The 23,384-nt window shown below is 37.1% G+C and overlaps 1 protein-coding gene across 3 annotated transcripts in view; it reads left to right on the forward strand.

Moving 5' to 3' along the window:
- The window catches only part of GPC5 (glypican 5), a gene marked incomplete at its 5' end in the record, with an annotated part of 1,368,327 nt that overhangs the window by 198,912 nt on the left and 1,146,031 nt on the right, over nucleotides 1–23,384 (forward strand). The window lies entirely within an intron of this gene.

Genomic DNA, 23,384 nt, shown 5'->3' on the forward strand with positions numbered 1-23,384 from the left:
GATTTTCTGATGATGCCCATTCTAACTGGTGTGAGGTGATACCTCATTGTAGTTTTGATTTGCATTTCTCTAATAATGAGTGATGTTGAGCAGCTTTTCATGTGCTTCTTGGCCATCTGTATGTCTTCTTTGGAGAAATGTCTATTTAGGTCTTCTGCCCATTTTTGGATTGGGTTGTTTGTTTCTTTAATATTGAACTGCATAAGCTGTTTATATATTTTGGAGATTAATCCTTTGTCTGTTGATTCATTTGCAAATATTTTCTCCCATTCTGAGGGTTGTCTTTTCGTCTTGTTTATGTTTTCCTTTGCTGTGCAAAATCTTTGAAGTTTCATTAGGTCCCATTTATTTATTTTTGTTTTTATTTCCATTACTCTAGGAGGTGGATCAAAAAAGATCTTGCTGTGATTTATGTCAAAGAATGTTCTTCCTATGTTTTCCTCTAAGAGTTTTATAGTGTCCAGTCTTACACTGAGGTCTCGAATCCATTTTCACTTAATTTTTGTATATGGTGTTAGGGAGTGTCCTAATTTCATTCTTTTACATGTAGCTGTCCAGTTTTCCCAGCACCACTTATTGAAGAGACTGTCTTTTCTCCATTGTATATCTTTTCCTCCTTTGTCATAGATTAGTTGACCATAGGTGCGTGGGTTTATCTCTGGGCTTTCTATCTTGTTCCATAGATCTATGTTTCTGTTTTTGTGCCAGTACCATATTGTCTTGATTACTGTAGCTTTGTAGTATAGTCTGAAATCAGGGAGTCTGATTCCTCCAGCTCCATTTTTTTCCCTCAAGACTGCTTTGGCTATTCGGGGTCATTTGTGTCTCCATACAAATTTTAAGATGATTTGTTCTAGTTCCATAAAAAATGCCATTGGTAATTTGGTAGGGATTGCATTGAATCTGTAGATTGCTTTAGGTAGTATAGTCATTTTCACAATATTGATTCTTCCAATCCAAGAACATGGTATATCTCTCCATCTGTTGGTATCATCTTTAATTTCTTTCATCAGTGTCTTATAGTTTTCTGCATACAGGCCTTTTGTCTCCCTAGGTAGGTTTATTCCTAGGTATTTTATTCTTTTTGTTGCAATGGTAAATGGGAGTGTTTCCTTAATTTCTCTTTCAGATTTTTCCTCATTAGTGTATAGGAATACAAGCGATTGCTGTGCATTAATTTTGTATCCTGCAACTTTACCAAATTCATTGATTAGCTCTCGGAGTTTTCTGGTGGCATTTTTAGGATTCTCTATGTATAGTATCATGTCATCTGCAAACAGTGACAGTTTTACTTCTTCTTTTTCAATTTGTATTCCTTTTATTTCTTTTTCTTCTATGATTGCTGTGGCTAGGACTTACAAAACTATGTTGAATAATAGTGGTGAGAGTGGACATCCTTGTCTCATTCCTGATCTTAGAGGAAATGCTTTCAGTTTTTCACCATTGAGAATGATGTTTGCTGTGGGTTTGTCATATATGGCCTTTATTATGTTGAGGTAGGTTCCCTCTATGCCCACTTTCTGGAGAGTTTTTATCATAAATGGGTGTTGAATTTTGTCAAAAGCTTTTTCTGCCTCTATTGAGATGATCATATGGCTTTTATTCTTCAATTTGTTAATATGGTGTATCACATTGATTGATTTGTGTATATTGAAGAATCCTTGAATCGCTGGGATAAATCCCACTTGATCGTGGTGTATGATCCTTTTAATGTGCTGTTAGATTCTGTTTGCTAGTATTTTGTTGAGGATTTTTGCATCTATATTCATCAGTGATATTGGTCTGTAATTTTCTTTTTTTGTAGTATCTTTGCCTGGTTTTGGTATCAGGGTGATGGTGGCCTCATAGAATGAGTTTGAGAGTGTTCCTTCCTCTGCAATGTTTTGGAAGAGTTTGAGAAGGATGGGTGTTAGCTCTTCTCTAAATGTTTGATAGAATTCACCTGTGAAGCCATCTGGTCCTGGACTTTTGTTTGTTGGAAGATTTTTAATCACAGTTTCAATTTCATTACTTGTGATTGGTCTGTTCATATTTCCTGTTTCTTCCTGGTTCAGTCTTGGAAGGTTATACCTTTCTAAGAATTTGTCCATTTCTTCCAGGTTGTCCATTTTATTGGCATAGAGTTCCTTGTGGTAGTCTCTTAGGATGCTTTGTATTTCTGCGGTGTCTGTTGTAACTTCTCCTTTTTCATTTTTAATTTTATTGATTTGAGTCCTCTCCCTCTTTTTCTTGATGAGTTTGGCTAGTGGTTTATCAATTTTGTTTATCTTCTCAAAGAACCAGCTTTTAGTTTTATTGATCTTTGCTATTGTTTTCTTTGTTTCTATTTCATTTATTTCCACTCTGATCTTTATGATTTCTTTCCTTCTGCTAACTTTGGCTTTTGTTTGTTCTTCTTTCTCTAGTTCCTTTAGGTGTAAGGTTAGATTGTTTACTTGAGATTTTTCTTGTTTCTTGAGGTAGGCTTGTATAGCTATAAACTTCCCTCTTAGAACTGCTTTTGCTGCATCCCATAGGTTTTGGATCATCGTGTTTTCATTGTCATTTGTCTCTAGGTATTTTTTGATTTCCTCTTTGATTTCTTCAGTGATCTATTGGTTATTTAGTAACGTATTGTTTAGCCTCCATATGTTTGTGTTTTTTATGTTTTTTCCCCTGTAATTCATTTCTAATCTCATAGCGTTGTGGTCAGAAAAGATGCTTGATATGATTTCAATTTTCTTAAATTTACTGAGGCTTGATTTGTGACCCAAGAGGTGATCTGTCCTGGAAAATGTTCTGTGCGCACTTGAGAAGAAAGTGTAATCTGCTGTTTTTGGATGGAATGTCCTATAAATATCAATTAAATCTCTCTGGTCTATTGTGTCATTTAAAGCTTCTGTTTCCTTATTTATTTTCATTTTGGACGATTTGTCCATTGCTGTAAGTGAGGTGTTAAAGTCTCCCACTATTATTGTGTACCTGTCAATTTCCTCTTTTATAGCTGTTAGCAGTTGCCTTATGTATTGAGGTGCTCCTATGTTGGGTGCATATATATTTATAATTGTTATATCTTCTTCTTGGATTGATCCCTTGATCATTATGTAGTGTCCTTCTTTGTCTCTTGTAACATTCTTTACTTTAAAGTCTATTTTATCTGATATGAGTATAGCTACTCCAGCTTTCTTTTGATTTCCATTTGCATGGAATATCTTTTTCCATCCCCTCACTTCCAGTCTGTATGTGTCCGTAGGTCTGAAGTGGGTCTCTTGTAGACAGCATATATATGGGTCTTGTTTTTGTATCCATTCAGCAAGCCTGTGTCTTTTGGGTGGAACATTTAATCCATTCACGTTTAAGGTAATTATAGATATGTATGTTCCTATGACCATTTTCTTATTTGTTTTGGGTTTGTTTTTGTAGATCCTTTTCTTCTCTTGTGTTTCCCACTTAGAGAAGATCCTTTAGCATTTGTTGTAGAGCTGGTTTGGTGGTGCTGAATTCTCTTAGCTTTTGCTTGTCTGTAAAGCTTTTGATTTCTCCATCGAATCTGAATGAGATCCTTGCTGGGTAGAGTAATCTTGGTTGTAGGTTCTTCCCTTTCATCAATTTAAGTATATCATGCCACTCCCTTCTGGCTTGTAGAGTTTCTGCTGAGAAATCAGCTGTTAACCTTATGGGAGTTCCCTTGTATGTTATTTGTCGTTTTTCCCTTGCTGCTTTCAATAATTTTTCTTTGTCTTTAATGTTTGCCACTTTGATTACTATGTATCTCGGCATGTTTCTCCTTGGGTTTATCCTGTATGGGACTCTCTGCGCTTCCTGGACTTGGGTGGCTATTTCCTTTCCCATGTTAGGGAAGTTTTCGACTATAATCTCTTCAAATATTTTCTCTGGTCCTTTTTCTCTCTCTTCTCCTTCTGGGACCCCTATAATGCGAATGTTGTTGCGTTTAATGTTGTCCCAGAGGTCTCTTAGGCTGTCTTCATTTGTTTTCATTCTTTTTTCTTTATTCTGTTCTGCAGCAGTGAATTCCACCATTCTGTCTTCCAGGTCACTTATCCGTTCTTCTGCCTCAGTTATCCTGCTATTGATTCCTTCTAGTGTAGTTTTCTTTTCAGTTATTGTATTGTTCATCTCTGTTTGTTTGTTCTTTAATTCTTCTAGGTCTTTGTTAAACATTTCTTGCATCTTCTTGATCTTTACCTCCATTCTTTTTCTGAGGGCCTGGATCATCTTCACTATCATTATTCTGAATTCTTTTTCTGGAAGGTTGCCTATCTCCACTTCATTTAGTTGTTTTTCTGGGGTTTTATCTTGTTCCTTCATCTGGTACAAAGCCCTCTACCTTTTCATCTTGTCTGTCTTTCTGTGAATGTGGTTTTTGTTCCACAGGCTGTGGGATTGTAGTTCTTCTTGCTTCTGCTGTCTGCCCTCTGGTGGATGAGGCTATCTAAGAGGCTTGATGGGAGGGCCTGGTCAATTGCATAGCTTTTTGAAAAACTTCTTATTTTGAAATAATTATAGACTCACTGGACTAGTACAAAGAGGCTCTTCAACCCTCCACCTAGCTTCCTTCAAAGGTGACACTCCACATACTCCAGTGCAATAGCCGAACCAGAGAATCGACATTGGAACAATACTATTAACTGGACTATAGACCATATTCAGTTTTCAGCATGTACTCATGTATGTTTATATGTGTGTGTGTGTTTAGTTTTGTGCAGCTTCATTACATGTTTAGGTTTGTATAACCACCATCACTGCTCCATCACCCTAGGGGAGCTCCCTCTTGCTGTCCCTTCTAGGTGCACTCATCTCCCCACCTGAGTCCCTGTACCCAAGCACTGGTCTATTCTCCATTTTTACAGTTTTGTCCTTTTAAGAATGTTAAATGCAGTCATGCAGTGTGTAACCTTTGGAAGTGGACTTTTTCCAGAAACCATGCTCTTTCAAAGCATACTCTTTTTTCTTGACTGTATACCATGAACATCATTCCATTCAACTTGCTTTCCCATCTATTTTCATTTGTTCTTTTAGATAGGAAAACAACCAAAAGAATTAAAACAGTACACATCAAGATGATAAAACTGTGAAAGAAAAACAAATTTGCCTGCTGAATATAAAGTATAATGAAGATATTTAGTTTTCAAACTTCACTTAAGTAACACCAATAAAACAATTTTAATTTAATCTGAAAGTGGAGGCAGATATTCCTACTTCTCTCTGACTACTCCATATGAGTCTTCAGGGAAAGCAGATAGAAAAAGAACTACGAATGCCAGTGACATAAAATTCTCATAAGCTATTTATTTTTAACATCTTTATTGGAGTATAATTGCTTTACAATTGTGTGTTAGTTTCTGCTGTGTAACAAAGTGAATCAGCTATACGTATACATATATCCCCATATACCCTCCCTTTTGCGTCTCCCTCCCACCCTCCCTATCCCACCCCGCTAGGTGGTCACAAAGCACTGAGCTAATCTCCCTGTGCTATGTGTCTGCTTCCCACTAGCTATCTATTTTACATTTGGTAGTGTACATATGTCAATGCCACTCTCTCTCTTTGTCCCAGCTTATCCATCCCCCTCTCCTTGTCCTCAAGTCCATTCTCTATGTCTGCATCTTTATTCCTGTCCTGCCCCTAGGCCCCTAGTTTCTTCAGAACCTTGTTTTTTTTTTTTTAGATTCCATATATATGTGTTAGCATACGGTATTTGCTTTTCTCTTTATGACTTACTTCATTCTGTATGACAGACTCTAGGTCCATCATAAGTTATTTAACATAGTAGGTGGAAAGCCATATGCTCTACACTGGAAAAAAGTTTTCTTAATTTTAATGAAATTATAAAATTCCATGATAAAATTGAAAAAGGCTTCTGTTTAAGTTGATGCCTTCTACCTAGAAATTTGCAGCAAAGATTTTCTCTTCAAAGTCATTATTAATATCAGGTATATTTCTAACATTGCTAAATATTCGTTAAGTCACTGATATAAATTCAAGTAATTCAAATGTCAGGCTGAGTTCTCAGTAGTGATTTACATGGGCAAGAATTTTATGAGAGTGCATTATTAGTTTGCTGGCTGCCTTCATATATAAAGGTTATAAAAAGAATTTTATCCAACAGTTATGATTTTTAGCATAGCACTAGGTAAATATAAATACCCAGAAGAATGTATGTGGCTTCAAAACTTGTGCAGAAATGGTCAAAGAGTGATTCGGCTTCTCAAATTATGGACACCCTTTTTTCTCATTAAATGATACATGCAGTCTTTTCTCATTTGGAATGAAAGCATATCTGATAGCTGTTTCGATAGTATTGTAGTGAATCCTGGACTCCACATTGGTTTTTCAGCACCACCCTTCCCTGATAGCTCCACCAAACACCCTGACTTTAACTATATGTGTACTTCGGACATTTCAACTTTTAAAACCATTTGTATATTTTTAAACTATCCACTTGGAAAACTTGTCAGTGTAGATATTATTGTAATTCAGATAGGGCAGGCAAGAGTCTTGGAGGATGATTAAATTTTGGTGTTTCACTGTCTGTCTGAGATTTGATTTTTTAATTTGCATGTTTAAGCACACACCTTTATTAGTTTCTTCAGAAGCAATCAGTTGGGTGTCACACTTTAGAGAAACTGATTTATAAAATGAGCGTATTATATTAATTATGGAATTCTAAACATGTGTTTTCAAATGTTACACTCTCCTGGTCACAGGTGAGAAGTTGTCTTCTCAGAGGACAGAGTTATGGAGAAGAAGGTTGCTTGTTGGACAATGAATTAAAGTAAAGCAATTTGGAGGTTTCTTAAGACACTTGGGAACTAGAGAGAAAACAGGTGCCTTTCCTACACCAGGGTTTCTGATTTAGGAGGTCTTGCCTCCAGAATCTATTAATAAGCTTATCAACGTTTTTCCTGTCATTAAGCAGAGAAACACAGCTTTAAGTGGTATGTCCATCAATCTGTTGTAGTTTGCTGGGCAACTGAAAGGGGATTTCTACACAGTACTGTTCATATTTGTCAAATCCTCCTTTTCCGGGACAGTGTTGAAAACACTTTCCTTCTTTTCCCCTCCCCATCTCCTTCTCACACTCTTTAAAATAGTTCTCATCTATTTCCAAAGTTAAAACATCATAGATAATTTACAATTAATTAAATTACATCATATATCCGATGCTACATTTTTAAGGCTTTAAAGGTGTAATCGACACATAATAAACTGCACCTATTTTAAATGTACAATTCGATACATTTTGACAAATGCATATACAAGTGAAGTCATCATCAATCTCAAGATAGTGAACATGTCCGTTAAAGAAAAACAAGCTCCAAAGTTTTCTTGTGTCCCTTTGTACTTCCTCCCTCCTCCTCATCCTCACCCCGCTAAATTCCAGTAGCCATTGCTCTGCTTCATAGGTTAAAAGGATCCATTTCTGATGTGATTTAGGAAGGCATTACCAGCTTGCTGAGATTTTATAGGCACCCTAAGATTTTGAGTTGGTTGTTTTCCCAGGGCAGATTCACTTTCTAAGCTAAGTGTTGTTAGATTTCTGTTCACACACAGTGAAAATTGATTATCACCTTTCTGTAGGGAAACATGATATGTGCTTATATTGTTTAAAATGTCCATGCACTTTGACCCAGAAATTCTGCCTTGAAGAACATAGGCATGTGCTTAAAGATATTGTGTGATATTCATTGAACAGATTCTTGTAATTAAAAAAAATGGAACATTCATAAATATCCTTCAATAAGGGATTAAGTAAAAACGAACATCTGTGTAGTGGAATAATATTAAGCTATTAAAATTGTTTTGTAGATTATTGTTGCAGAAAGATATTTATAATATATCATTCATGAAATCAATCACCGGGCACAAGTATATTTATGTAATATGAACTATGAAAAAATACATAAAAATATTGGGACGGTTATATTTTAGATCAACAGTGCCTCTTGTTAGTTGAACTCTGAGTATTTTAATATTTTTCCTGTTTTGTTTATATTTGCTAATTTTTTCGACAGTGAAATAATGTTTTGGAAAAAATATTATTGCAAATTATATTTTATATAATAAACTTAGCACAATGCCTGACTCTTCATATTTTCCGGGTTCTTTTTTCTTTATTTTTTATTGCTTTTTTGTGTGCTTTTACCCCAATATTAAGGCTTAAACCCAGTGAGGGCTTGGTCTGTTTTTGACATTCTTTCTCCTCATACATATTCACATAGAGGGAATCAACTGCTTTTTTTTTTATTATATTCTCAAAGCAGTACTTATAGGTCTATAATTGTATCCGTAACATAGCTTTGCAATGATTTCTTTACATAGTTCTCTTTGTGGAACTGAAATCCAGTTGATAGCACCAGATGAGTCTTGTTGATTTTCCTTTGCTTCAAGGTATTTAATAAATACCGACTCAGAGACTGGCAGCCTGAATGGATGGTCTTCTCCACGTGTCAGGCGCAAATGAGTATGTGATCAACTAAGTGGTGATATTTACACATAGATTTAGATTATTTCAGGTTGTGTGATGTCAGAGTTTGCATTCATTCTCTTTTTCTTTTAAAATCATCATAACATTAATTAACTGAAAAACAGTCTGAGAATTTAAAGCAAGATGGCTTATACAGTAACTGTTACTTCCTAGGCTGATTCTTAGAAAACATATTTATACTAGAACATTCTAAAATGTATGAACAATCTTGACCCTTCAATTTGGAGCAATCTGGAAATATATGGAGCTATGCATAAGTAATGATTAGTGAAACTGTATGTATATTGTCATGAATATATAGTTGAAAGGGATTTTCAATTTAACATATCCATTTTATCACAAAAATGAGTTGAACAATAACATAATAAAAGGTACATATACCTAAGGACATTTAAAATATTGATAAACATCAAAACCAGTAAATGTTTTGAACTAGGTAGATTCCACAATGTGTACTTTGCTAAGAGGAGTACAAAATATTTTTTTGGTTTTTATGGTTATCAACAAGTAGAATACAAAATATTGTTTAAAATATCACTAAATATGAGTTCTAAAGCAGAAATAAATAAACATTGCAATATGTTTGACTTTAGAAAAAAATCCTCCTAAAAATACCTGTCAGCTAAAGATAAAATTTTTTTTAAATTATAGAGTTTATTGCCTGATTGAGATGCCTGCTAGTTTGTCAGGAGAGAATATTGTCTGGCATTCAACTCCCAGAGGAATCTCTATTTTCAGGTGAAAGAAATTATAAAGTCTGTTAAGTAAACAGCACAGTATCATATTATATCCTAGTGGCCCAAATAAATGCAAAGCACAACTGAGGCGACCTCTGTATACCTGAAGTATCTTTTAGAGATTGTTGTGTCAATTGAAAAATACATTACATGGAGTCAGCCTTCATGCTTTATTCTGCCCCTTTAAAATTCACCATCTTTATTACCTCTCACTACTTTTACTTACCAATTTGAAAGGCAATATGGTCTTTCTTTTCCCCCAGAAATAGCAGTAATAGAGGCAGTGCGGAATAATTAGGACACTAAAATCGACAGCTGAATTTAATATTCCATTAGTGCTTTAACTGTATGTGCTGTCTGTGGATGTACGTGTAATTTTGGGGAATAGCCTTATTGACATCATGCATGGTATCACCTAAAATTAAATGGCAAGCAACAATTCACCAATAGAAATGCTGTTCAAGAATATAACAAATCATGGAAATGGAAACGATGATAGTGACGTATAGATTTGCTAGTAAGGATGGATATATACAATAGACTGTGGCCTAATACTTGCTTAACTGTCATAAAATGTACTAGTGTAGGAGAAATATATGTTGAAGAGAGTGAGATTTTCTTCAAAGAAATTATTATTAAGAGATAAATGTGGGGTCTTGGAAAAATATTTAAAAACAACAAAAATATGTAGAGCAGAGAAACTCCATATTATGAAACCGTATCAATTATCTGGTAAAGACCCAGGTGAAATTTCAAAACCCCTGTTTGGCTCTCCCACCCATGACTGATCCATGCCTGGCCCCAAACTCTCCCTTCTTTGTGCTAATTTTTGGATAATCTCAAAGATGGCATATAGTCTTTGCCTTTCCTGCTATAGTAATTTAGTTTATTTATTTATTCAACACATTTATTGAGTACCTGTAATATTCTAAGAATAGTGCTAGATGCAGGTAATATAAAGCAAACCAAGGAGCTGTGGCAGTACAGCTTAGCAAGAAAGAACTCAGGGTTGTATATAAACACATTATGTATGTATATATGAATATATAAACACATTATATGTAATATATAAACATATATAACAATTAATATATAATATAATAATTAACATATAGTACCCTATATATAATACCCCTGTATTCATCACTACAGATGCTGGGGTGTCACTGAACAGTTTAAGCAAGGTCATGACAGTATTAGATTTGCATTTTTGAAAGGTCACACTGACAGGAGAAAGAAGGCAAGTTAAAAAGTGAGCTTGGAAGTAGGAAGACAAGTTAGTTGACTGCTGTAATTGATAAGAGGCAATAAAGGCTTGCACTGGGAGAGTAGCCAGGGTGAAGGGTTATCTCTTCCACATGGAGGGAGCAGAAGAGTAAAGGAATGGAAGGAATTCAGGATGATATTCATAGTTTCTTGTGAAACTGGATGCATGCTGGTTCTAGTAACCTGAAAGAAATGGATTAGGCACGTGGATCTCAACTGGGGGTGATTTTGCCTCCCAGGAGATGTTTGGCAATGTCTGGAGATATTTTTGGTTGTCATAGTTTGGACTGGGTTGGGAATTGTATTGACGTCTACTGGGTAGAGGCCAAGGATGTGCTCAATATCCCACAAGGCACACAACAGTCCTCATAACAAAGGATTATCCCACCCATGTCATCCAGGTTGAGGAACCATACATTAGGGAAATGGAAGGAAGAGTTAGGCATTTTGGTAGAGAAATAAGATGTTAAACTCAGTTTTGTACATTTTGAATTTGAAGTACCTGTTAAACATTATCATTCTGCTTAAATTACATGACTTGTTAAAAATCAAGTGGTAGAGTGTTGGGGTAAATTTGAAAAATTGGTTGCAGTCACAAATTAAAGGGCATGCATTATGTATAAATAGTATAGAACGATTCAGTTATGTATATATGCAGAAATTATGGTTCCTTTTGAACATAAACTAAATATATGTATATATATTACATAGGAGTATAATTTGAATAGTACTGTCTGTATAGGAAGGAATAACAGTACGGGCTATGGCTACTTTGGGTGTATACAAATAAGTTTATGTAGCTATATTTTATGAAATCGAGGAATACACTATGTTGTCATACCCTAAAAAACAAGGTAGGATACATATCATTGTCTTCAAGAACTTTCTCTCTTTATAGAATATTTTTAAAAGTTTAAAAGATCAATATGTATTTAAGTTGATAATGGGTTGGAGTCGAGAAAGCAAACTGAAAGAGGTAGAAAAAGATCAGATTGCAAGCAAAACTTGTTTCAGTTCCCACTTATTATAGAGTTATACCACCTCACACTTTTCTTAGATTCTTCCTAAATGGTGGACTTTCTACAGTTTAGGCAATATTGATAAAATTCAGCTGAATTCCGGCAGTAAATAGAAAAGTACCATTGGTGCCATGATCTTATCTATAGCATATTTCTTGTTCTCACATTGGTTTGTTTTATGTTTATAGGATGCTATTTTTGAGAAAAAGCTCATATCTATTCTTTTCAAAGAGCTGAAGTTTCCAAGATTTAATTAATAAGACCAATTAATTCAGATAATTGTTTCCGAAGTTGAAAAATTTGAGCCAATTATCCATGCAAATTGACCTTTCTGGTGTAGTACTATTTGAATTGCTATACTCAGCTTATGTTTAATTACAGTATCTGTGTTTAATTATTGTATCTGAATAATGTTTAAGGAGCTCCCATGTTTAATTACTGTTTCTGACTAATGGAATTTCTCTTAAGTAGTCTCTATCATTATCAGCTAAGCAACGAGAGCTCTGTGGGTTTGTCCTCAGCCTGGTTCTTCAGGCTCATCTTGCTTCATGGGTCCCTTTTGTGTACTATGTGCCAGGCCCAGGCATTCTCTTAGCTCCCTTTGTAGGAAGGGGGCTGAGCTGCTTCCTACTTTGGGGCCTTCACACTTGTTAACCCTCCTTCCTTCTGCTCTGATCTGTAGATCTCAGCTCCTGACACTATCTGAAGAACAATATCTTCTCTGACTTTCCAGAGCAGCGGTCCCCAACCTTTTTGGCACCAGGGACCGGTTTCGAGGAAGACAGTTTTTCCACAGATGGGGCGGGGGATGGTTCAGGCGGTAACTCGAGCCATGGGGAGCGATGGGGAGCTGCAGATGAAGCTTCACTCGGTTGCCCACCACTCACCTCCTGCTGTGCGGCCTGGTTCCTGGACCGGTACTGGTCCACGGGCCAGGGGTTGGGAACCCCTGATCCAGAATACTCCCTTCATGGGCCCCCTCCCTTTTAATGTTAGCATATCCTCATGTAATTTTCCTTTATACCAGGTACTGCGATTGTTTTTATTTGTAATCTGTGTTTATTTAATTTTATGCCACAAGCTCTACATAGTAATTCACCATTGTATACTCCACAGCATTTGTTGAATAAATAAATAAATGAATATGAATAAATGAATGATTCAGTCAACCACAAAATTAAAAGGTAGGCTTTTAATGGTCAATGCTTTATACCTATGGGTTTCTAAAGCCATTTCATTAGCACAGTGATTGAAAATACAAATGCATCTAAAAACCAGAAAGTAAAAGAAATGAGTGAAGTGTCAGAGATAGGTCAATAAGGAGAGCTGGGTGGGAGAGGACTTTCAGGACGATGGTGAAGTGGATAACCCATGCCACTGGTATTCAGATTGAATAACTTTAACACTCTGGATGCCAGTGAATAATAACTTAATCTCATGGGTTTCAGTACGTTAGTTCTCAGATGCTGGGGGCAGTGGCAGCCTCAGAACATGAATGTTAGGCAGATGGTTGCTTATGGTCACATACCATAGCTTTGCTTAGATGTCACCAAGCCAACGACCCAAATGTGTCTATGAATATTCAAGAATATTCGTTCAGTTATGCTGTAAGATGGATCATTTATTTAAGCAGTGTTGAGTAACAATATGTATGAAAATAGAAGTGTAAGATAGTCTTGTGCAAGGAATCTCAGTGGAAATTTATAATTAAGATCTAAAATATACTTGGATGTAGTGTTTATCAGAGTTAGGTAGGACTATGCGGAGATGGCCTCTAAGATGGCAAGCAGTGGTCGTGCCTGCTGGTATCCACACTCCTGTGTAATGCCCTCCACTTGAGTGTGGGCTGGACTTACTGTCTCAGTTCTAATAAAAAGAATATGGCGGAAGGGATGAATGTCACTGAGATTTGGTTAAAAGACTATGGCTTCCGTCTTGTGTCTTCTCTCTTGTTGTCTCTCATATCACTCACTCTGGGGGAAGCCGACTGCCACGTTGTGAATGTGGAAACAGAGGACAACTATCCAATGAGCACAAAGGTTATTTACTCAGAGCTTGCTAGAGCAAGGGAGTCAGCCACTGTCACTTGAGTTTGGCAGAGACTCAAAGGCAGTCAGAGGAGTGGGAGAAAAGGGAGGGCTTCAGGCGTACCCTTTAGGAGGCTGTTGGCCTGGGGGAGCTGAAGACGGACTAACCAGAAGTGGGGCACCCTCTGAGGTTGCTTAGGGGAGCATGTTTGACTTTTTTGGTCCTAAATTGGAATTAGGGGGCAAAAATTAGGGAAGCTGACCATCTTGGCCATTTGGATTGATTGCAACAGAAGTTGTGGTTTGACTTCCCGGACAGTTTGCTGCAGAGGTCACGATTGGGCTTCCTGGACTGGTTGCTGCTGGTTGTGGGTCAGAGTTTTATTTTTATATACGCTCGGCTTATTGTCCATTTTATATTCAGTCTCTTGGGAGGTCACCGTGCTGAGAGACCCCCATAAGTGAGGCTAGAAGCAGGTTTTCTGAGGCCTGCCAGTAGCTATATGACTGAGCTTAGAAGCAGAGAGAGCTCCACCCGGTAGAGCTTTGGGGTGACTGCAGCCCTGGAAGACCCTTGATCACAGCCTTGTGGAAGAGCCTCCGCTGAGACTACTTAGCTAAGTTTCTGTCTGATTCCTGACCAACAGAAACTGACACAATGAATGCTTATTGTTGCCAGCCACTAAATTATAGGGTATTCTGTTATGCAGCAACAGTTAATACAGATGCTCTTCTGTCAATCAGATCGCTGAGGATTTTAACTCAAGAACTAAGAGTTTTATCTGGGAGGCAAAGTCCATTGCAATATTTCCCAGAAGGTATAATTTCTCTCCAAGAAATATAAAAACTAAGTCAAAAAGAGTTAATCACTGCTCCTTGTTGAACCGTCTTTTCCTTTTCTGTTTTATTTAATGACAACATCATCTACCCAGCCCAGTAGCCAAGAAACTCTTGAGTCATCTTCTATTCTTTAACCAAATATTTACTGAGTCTCTACTATGTGCTAGGCACTGTTCTGTCACTTAGATTATAGCAAAATTACCTGCCCTTGTGGATCTTAACATTCCAGTGAGAAAAAGGGAAAATAAACTAAAAGCATAACTCTTGTGAGGGGAGTAAGGTCAAATTCTACATCATCACAGGGTATGGTATAAAGAGTAAGCTGTGTTGAGTCACACTGGAAGCCAAGCATCAGGTCAAGACGAGAAGTCTGGGTCCCCTAATTCTTGATAGTCTGACAGTGATGCCAGCTGAACAGAAAACAGGTCTGTTTTCCAGTGAAGGGACGCAGTCCTCCACTGCCCTTCCTTCTTTTTGTGAGAGCATGTGAACAACTTTGTTTGCTCTTGGACGGACTACGTGAGCACCAGACCATCTGGGAGGCAGTTTAGAGTTGTTGGCTAGTAAAGCCAGCTACCCAGCATGTGGAAACCTTGGGAAGTTTCAGGCCTTCGTTCTAGAAGAATCCCATGTGCCTGTGAATTTTCATGACAATTGAGTTCAGGTGCAACCCCTCCAGCCAGGATTAGGGGGCTCCCCAACCCTTTGTCATAGATTTCCTGGAATCACTTTCTGACAGTTCTGCTTATTGCAGTGGCATGATAAATGCATCATTTATACAATGCATTATGTGATATGTGCTATGGAAGAAGGAAAAGTAAAGCACGCTATGTAGAATAGAGGGTGTGGAGTAGAGGGTGGGTTGTAAAGAATGTTCTGGATGTATTTGAAGAATGGTAAGGTGACCAACACAGCAGGAGTGGAATGAGAGAGGGGGAAAGGAGTAAGAGAGGAAGTGAGAAAAGTAAAGAGGGTTAGATCATACAGGGCCTTGTGGGACATTTTATGAACTTTGCTTTTACTTTGAAGTGGAGAGCAATCAGAGATTTGTCAGCACATTGACCCAGTCCTGTGTTTTAGAAACTTCACTGTGCTGTTGTTTTGAGTATAGTCTAGACATGTCTGGAATTCAGGAAAGAGGTCTAGACTAGAGATATGCAATCGGGAGTCATTGGCTCACATAGAGTATTTAAAGCCATGAAACTGGATGAGATCACCAGAACGTGAATCTAGATAGAGAAAAGAAGAGGACTGAAGCCCAGGTCCTGGGAACTCCAAAATTAGAAGGATGGAGGAGGAGAGGAAACAGCATAGGAGGCTGAGAAAGAATGACCAGCGAGGCAGGAGGAAAACCAAGAAAGTATACTGTACTGGAAAGCTAGTAAAGAAAATGTATTAGGTAGGAGGGAGTGAGAAACTGTCCAATGCTGCTGGTATGTCACCTGTGATGGGGACTGAAATTCACCAATGAATTGGCAACTGAGTGGAGGTCACCAGTGAAGTGCACAGTATTTGTTTTGGTGGAATAGTGGAGGCAAAGCCTGATGGAAGAGAGGGTTACAGAAAAATGGAAAAGAGAATTGCAGTGATAATGTATAAATTTTGATACACAGGATTGCAGAGAATTGGGGTAGTAGGTGGCAGCAAAATTAGCAAAATCTCTCTCAACCCTTGCAGATAATTGGATATCGAGTCTAGTCCCCGATTCTAATTTTTTTTTTTATAAATTTATTTATTTATTTATTTTAGCTGTGTTGGGTCTTCGTTTCTGTGCGAGGGCTTTCTCTAGTTGCGGCAAGTGGGGGCCACTCTTCATCGCGGTGCGCGGGCCTGTCACTATCGCGGCCTCTCCTGTTGCGGAGCACCGGCTCCAGACGCGCAGGCTCAGTAGTTGTGGCTCACGGACCTAGTTGTTCCGCGGCATGTGGGATCTTCCCAGACCAGGGCTCGAACCCGTGTCCCCTGCATTGGCAGGCAGATTCTCAACCACTGCGCCACCAGGGAAGCCCCCCGATTCTAATTTTATCTTTTAACATTATTTTCCTCCATGTTTATGTCATTGGCCTGGGGATTTTCATCTGGTTCTTTGCTATCTCTCACCTGACCTATGACCTAGCACCTCACTATGTATGTCCGTAATCACCTTATTACCATCCCACTATTTCCGTAGCATCTTCCTGCTTCATTACGCCTGCTGGGACTCTGTCTCCAAAACATTCCATTTGTGATGTCACTAGCCTAAGCTGGTTTAAGTCTTTAAATGACTTCACAAATATAGATTGGTTGTAGCTCCTAAGCAGGTTGGCACTCCAGCGACACAAAGACGGGAAAACCAGGCTTCGAGAGGAAACTAGATCTAGGCTGTGCGGTGTGGCTAGCCTGCCAGATGGGGTCGCTGTTGTAAGATCTACAGTGTCCAAGTCATGGTGAGCGTTTCTCCTCATCAGGACCTTTCAGGAGTCAAAGACCTGATTTTATAGGTAAGAAGATGAAAGCTCTTCACCTATTCTCAGTAGAGTTCAGCCTGGTTATACAGGGTGTTGGATTTAGGACCACAGGTGATTTTAGATACCCACCTGGTGGGGAATGTAAGATTCCTAAATTTCTGACAGGTTTAGTTCTCATTGGTTCACGTTTCACCTGCAGGTGGAAGGTTTTCAGGCCAAGCAGTAGTTGACATTTGTTATCTCATTCCATAAATGTACCAACATATGCTCCTCTACATTATGAATATACCTATATTTTTTCTATATGTCTGTATGTTATGCTTACCTTTTTTGCTTTTTTTTCTTTCTCCTGATTTTGAAACTCACTTTATTTTGTTTTAAATAATATAAAGTCATAAAATTTGTTGATGCCAGTGTATTGCTGCTGCAATAACATTGTTAACCTTTACTGATTCCAGGTATACTTTTGTGAACCAGGAACTGATTGTATAATCACTGTGATTTGATGAAGAAGACAACTTATTTATTTATTTTTTTTAAATCATGTCTTATAATCAGAGATGGCTTAATCAATAATATCACACTTTCTAAAATGGTGTTCCATAATACAGTATAACTCATGACTTTTTATAATGTTTGGTGACATTTTAAAGTATTGTAGTGCGTACCGGGCAGGTTAATCACACTCAGAAAGATCAGATGTTCCTAATCATGCTGATTTCTCAGCTCCTGTTTCAGCCACAGGGAAAGCCCTTAGAAGCTTCCTGTAAAATCACTTCATTCACCTCTGTGAAGCATCTCTGCTCACTTGCGTGATTATTCTTTTTAAGGCATTTATCATTTAGTAGTGGCTTTGTCCCTTGTGTTTTGTGCTCCACATGTCACCTCCATGACTGTCTATTAGAGAAGAGTTTTATTTTTCTGTTTTGAGTTATATTCGGTTTACTTAACACTCATGGAGCAAATTACTCTCTGGTTTTCCTTTTCCAAATTTTAAGTGGTAGTGTTTTTATAAATTTATGCCCTGTCTCTAAACAGATTCGGTCGTTTTATACACATACGACTTGCATCACTAAACGTTTCACATAAGTTTTTATGAAAACCATGGACCTAACATTCCATACTCTGCACTGAGATTAATATCTGTATATTACTTAGATTTTCTGAAGATGGAGACATACACTCTTTTGTGTTTTTCAGTTTTTTCACTGTTCAAATTTTACATTAGCGAGCTATCCAGAGATGATACTAAACTGGGACATTAACCACAGTCTTTGCTCATCATCCTTCACCTGTGGATCCTCCAAGATACGAATCACATGCCTTCTACAATTGATGCACATTTTCCGAAACTGTACTGGAAGGTCCCCATTTCATCCTCATATTATATGCCTGTAGTTAATTGGTATTTTGATTGAACCAGCAGAAGAATAAAAATGCCCATGAATCAAAGGAAATTATTCTCATTAGATATGAAACAAAGAAAGCAGTGGTTTTGAGAACAAATATTGCTCAAAAATATTCTCATTAAAAGAAATTGCTCTCTCTGGTATAATAAAATTCTTCTAAAGAGAAGCATCTGGCAGAATCATATAATTTACTGTAGCATAACATTTGGGATGAATTAAGTTGCTTCATGTCACAAATGCTTTCAAGGCTTCTCAATATTTTTTCTTCATTTCAACTTATCTGTGTCTCACAGTTCTCCAATTAGATCATTTTTTACTCAGCATTTCTTTAAAGACCTCACATTATAAATGTTATATAGAAATTACAGCCCCTTGAAGGTTAGAATATTGATAAACGGAATTAGTTCAAGCCCATGTGTGGAATGTGAAAGTCTTTCTGTGCTGGATTCACCTGCACAATTTTTCGTAATAATTAGTGGGAAGATTGAACTCCAAGTGCTGAGATAAATGAGCTGTGGAAGTGGACATTGAAGAAAAGACAGTCATTTGAGCTCGTGTGTTTGCCAGCCACCCGTGGGTAAACCTGCTATCGCCCTGCATTTGAGCATAATTGAGTTGTTATGTCCTTGAAGAAGCATTAAAATTAAACCTCAATGGATCTTAAAGTTGGAAGGAATTTTAGAGGCCATCTCATCCTCTGGTCTCTCCATTTCAGGTCAATTATTTCAATGACTCCTCTAACAGGACAGCTACCCACAAGGAAGCCCATTCCATTTTCAGAAAGTCTGTATTAGACTGAGATATGGCCTCTGTTTCCATATTTTGTTTCCAGATCTAGAAAACTCTTCAAACTCATCTTCTACATAAGGGTCTTTAAATTTCTGAAGTCAACTTTCACATACCCCCTAAATATTTTTAAAGTGGTATGTGCATAGTACTGTAAGAAATCTTAAGAGAGAGTTAAAGAATGACACCATTGCCTCTCAGGAGAATGTATTGGAATAAATGGAAGTAGTATGAGTTTTAGATCAAATACTAGGGCTAGAACTCCATTCAACATTTATAAGCTGTGAGGGACTATTTTTTAAAATGTCTTTGTTTGTGGATTAATATTGCTACTAAATTAGGAAAATTTTAAAAAGATTTTATACTTAAGGCTCTTAGAATATCTGGAATAAAGTCACATTCAGTCATTTTTTAAAATAAATAGACACAGGCTTAAGCATAATAGAGGGTATGATTAACTATGAGTGAATTGACACAGATCTTTGTTACTCGATGGATGCATGAACTGGTAGTATTTGTATCCACTGGGAACGTGTTAGACAAGCAAAATTTCAGACCCTACCCCAGACCTACTGAATCACAAGCTTCATTTAACCAGAACATAAAGTGATTCATACGCAAGCACTGGCATATATTAGAGATGAGTAATGGAAAGCCAGAAAACAGAAAGGTTATAGAGTAGTTGAGAAACTATTTAGAATGTGCGGACCAGGGTAGGAGAGGAAGGGGTTAGGAATCATTCCCTTTTGGAGGCCTAGTAGGTGCAAATGCCTAGAGGTGGAAATTACTGGGGACATTGAGGAGACTGACCTCATGTAATGTGAAGGATACCTGTTAGGGAATAGGAGTACGTGAGGGACTTCCCTGGTGGTCCATTGGTTAAGAGTCTGTGCTTCTACTGCAGAGGGCCCAGGTTCGATCCCTGGTCTGGGAACTAAGATCCCAGATGCCTTGCGGAGCGACCAGAAAGAAAAAAAAAAAAAGTACATGAGGCTAGAGGATCTTGAAATGAAGCACGTTTTTTTTCTATTTGATGTGGTAAGTTAGCACCTCTGTATAGGTTGGACTATATTGGAAAATAATAAGATAAGGGAAAGGAATTTACTGGAAGTAAATCCAGACAGGAAATTATAAGACCCTGGTCTAGAATGGTAGCAATGAGGAAAGAATGAAACCACCATTCTTCAAGTCCTCAGTTCATTTTATTACTTAAATTTTTATTTCACAAAAAAATGTACTTGTACATGTATTGTGTTTTTAGGTATTGGTGAATCTATTTCTGTGGAGTGTATTCCCAGGACTGTTATTGCTTGTTTTAAAAGTATTGGTTTTTGTTTATTTGTTTGTTTTGTTTTTGATGGTGGTTTAAAAAAAAGATGAAGGGTTTCTATTTTCACTGACAGCAGAAAAAGGCCCACTTTCTTTTGAAATACTGCCAGCAGCAGATCATATAGTTCTTTAATTTTTGTCAACTCGGTGGATGTAAAGTGATATCTCATCATTTTCATTTGTATTTCCATGACTAACATTTTTCCTGGCTATTTAAATATACACTTCTGTGAGTTTTCTCTTCAAAACCTTTGTTAAGGTTTTATCCTAAACAGTGGGAACGTGTTGTCTGAATATTCTTAGTAATAACCATTTTCTGTATTCTCTACAAATAGTGTTTCCCAATTTACCGATGATCATTTAACTAAATTAGGGTATATTCTGTTCTGCAAAAGCACTTAACATTTTTTATAAGTAAATACATATTTCTTTGAAATTTTTGAATTTTCTACCTAGACTAGAAAGGCCTCTCAATTTCTAGTTGATTATATGATATCTTAAATATTCTTCTAAAAACCTGTTTTATTTCATTTTACATTATTAGATTTTAATGTCAATGAAAATAATTATCATTCTGATGTGGGGTAGGCATCCAACTTTATTTTCTTACAGATGTATAGCCAATTGTGCAGTCATTACGTTTGAAATGGCTACCAGATTTATCATTTATTATGTTCCCTATATGTCAGAACCTGTTTTCTGGGCCCTCCATTATTTTCCTGACTTACTGATCCAGTCTTATGCTAATATCATGTGGTTTGTTTTGTATAGTATTTTAACATTTAGTAAGCTTAGCCCCTCTCAGTGTCTGTCTTTTTTATCATTTGGGGGACTATTCTTAGATATTTAATTAAAATAAAATATAATTTTAATTGAAATTGTATTTAATTTATCTATTAGTTTTAGAAGAATTGATTTTTATGGTATTAAATATTCCCACTCAATAACATGATGTGTCTTTCCATTTATTCAGATTCTGTTTTATATCATTTAATAGATATAGCTTGAAAAATCATTTTTTCTGTATAGCTTACTAATTTCATTCTAAATATTCTAGCATTTTATCCAGGGAGGCAAGGAAGTAAAATGTATGCTTTTCATTTTCTGGTTCTAGAGGGTTAGTTCTATATTAGAGAAATGCTTGTGATTTCTCTCTTTAACTTATCTCTAGCATGTTTCCAACATACCTTAGATTTTTGGCCTGAGCCTCTTGGGGTTTTTTATAATACTTTATCATTTCTTTTCCAGTTCATTTGACTACACTTTTCAAAACAGTTTTTCATGTAAATGGCGATAGGCATTGTTTTGTTCCTGATTTTAAAGAAATGGCTTTAACATTTCACCATTTAGAATTTTGTATGCTGTTTGTTTTTAAGAACTGGTTTGTCATATTTAAGTAGAGTCCTTTGATTCCTAATGTACTTAGAGTTTTAATAACTTAAAATAGTGGAATTTTATCAAATGCCTCTTTTGTATCTATTGATGTGATCATGTGACTTTTCTCCTTTAAGTTGTTGATATCATTGATTATGGTATGAATTTTCTTTTTATTTAACCATCTTTGCCCCTGGAATAAATATTTCTTCTCAAAGTATTATTTATTTTGTATTATGCTAATTCTAGTTATGAATTAACTATAAGTAACTGGTTACTAACATATATATATATATTTGCCTTCTCTTTCATTTTATTTCATATTTCCCCCATGATAATGATTCCTCTTAAAAAAAACTATAACAGGTTTGTGAAGGGAGAAACAGGGATGTGACAGATGAGTGGAGCTTAGCTTGGTCTTGACCAGGTTTGTGAAGTTATTGGTGGAGTAGAGCTGCTACTGCCAGGTGAGTAGGTCAGGCTTAAAGGGGGTGGGAGGCATGGGAGGATTCTTTTGGTCCAGAGGGATCAATAACCAAGGTCTCGTTCCTCATACTTTCTCACTTCTTATCAATGCTGCCGTTGTTGAGGCCAAGTGTAAATGGACCAAAGCACACGGCATCTTGGCTTTCTGTTCAGTCAGGTTCTCCACATCTAGGACCAGCTCCAGGTAACAGAGCCTGTCTGGGACTTGCAGAGAGAGTAGTGCATGGTCAGTAAGCCCTGTGAGGTTGAGTCAGTCCTGGAGGAGTCCACATCTGCTCCACAGAAGAATTCACTACAGTGAAGCCTAGAGAACTAGGAGGTCCCAGCATGCCTTGAGGAAGTTCATCTATTACACCTACTGGGTAAACCATTGGATGGGGAACTGGTCGGGGAGGGGAGGCATAGCTTCCGGCAGTGATGGCTGCTGCAGCCAGACAGGGACTCCTAAGTACAAAGAATGTTTCTTTTCTTCTTTGTGCTGTTGTTTCCCCTTTTGTAACACTGTCTTTATCAGGCTTTGTTATTAATATTTGGTGGCTTTATTAAACGAACTGTGAAGGCTTCCAACTTTCACTGTAGCTGAGAATAGAAGTATCTGCTATTTAGAAATTAGATAGTACTCATGTGTGAAGTCTGCTGGTTCTAGATTCTGCCTTCCTTTTTCTTTTCCACATGAAACCATGTCTGAGTCTAGACTTCGGCGTTTGTGAACTCATACGTTTCACTGTGTACTGAGACTGTGGTCTCAGCATTTCACAAAGGTGCCTGGTTTAAGGGGTGGGTGGGTGCTACATTAACCCGGGGCTTTGCTCTTTAAGTTCCTGCCTCTGGTACTGGTCAGCATGCACATTTTCCTGTTTCACACAAAGCTACAGTATCAGCTAGCAGCACATAGGCTGGAGCTAAGTGAAATTCTGCAAGCTCTTTCATCTCTCTGAGCCTGTTTCCTTATCTGTTAAATGAACTATTGGGTACCACCTACTTCTCATTCCAAATTCTCAAATATATGTGTAACAGTTACTGGAATATTTAACATTATTTTGTTATATTTGTCACACTTAATGATAATATTTTATTGTTATTCACATATTTAGAATATATTTATTTCCTGTTATTTCTACCTCTTTTGGTATACTTTCTAAAAAAGAAAAAAAAAAAACAAAACACTGGACTGTA

The sequence above is a fragment of the Balaenoptera borealis genome (assembly GCF_965194805.1).
Source record: "Balaenoptera borealis genome assembly, chromosome: 18".
Taxonomy (NCBI): domain Eukaryota; kingdom Metazoa; phylum Chordata; class Mammalia; order Artiodactyla; family Balaenopteridae; genus Balaenoptera; species Balaenoptera borealis.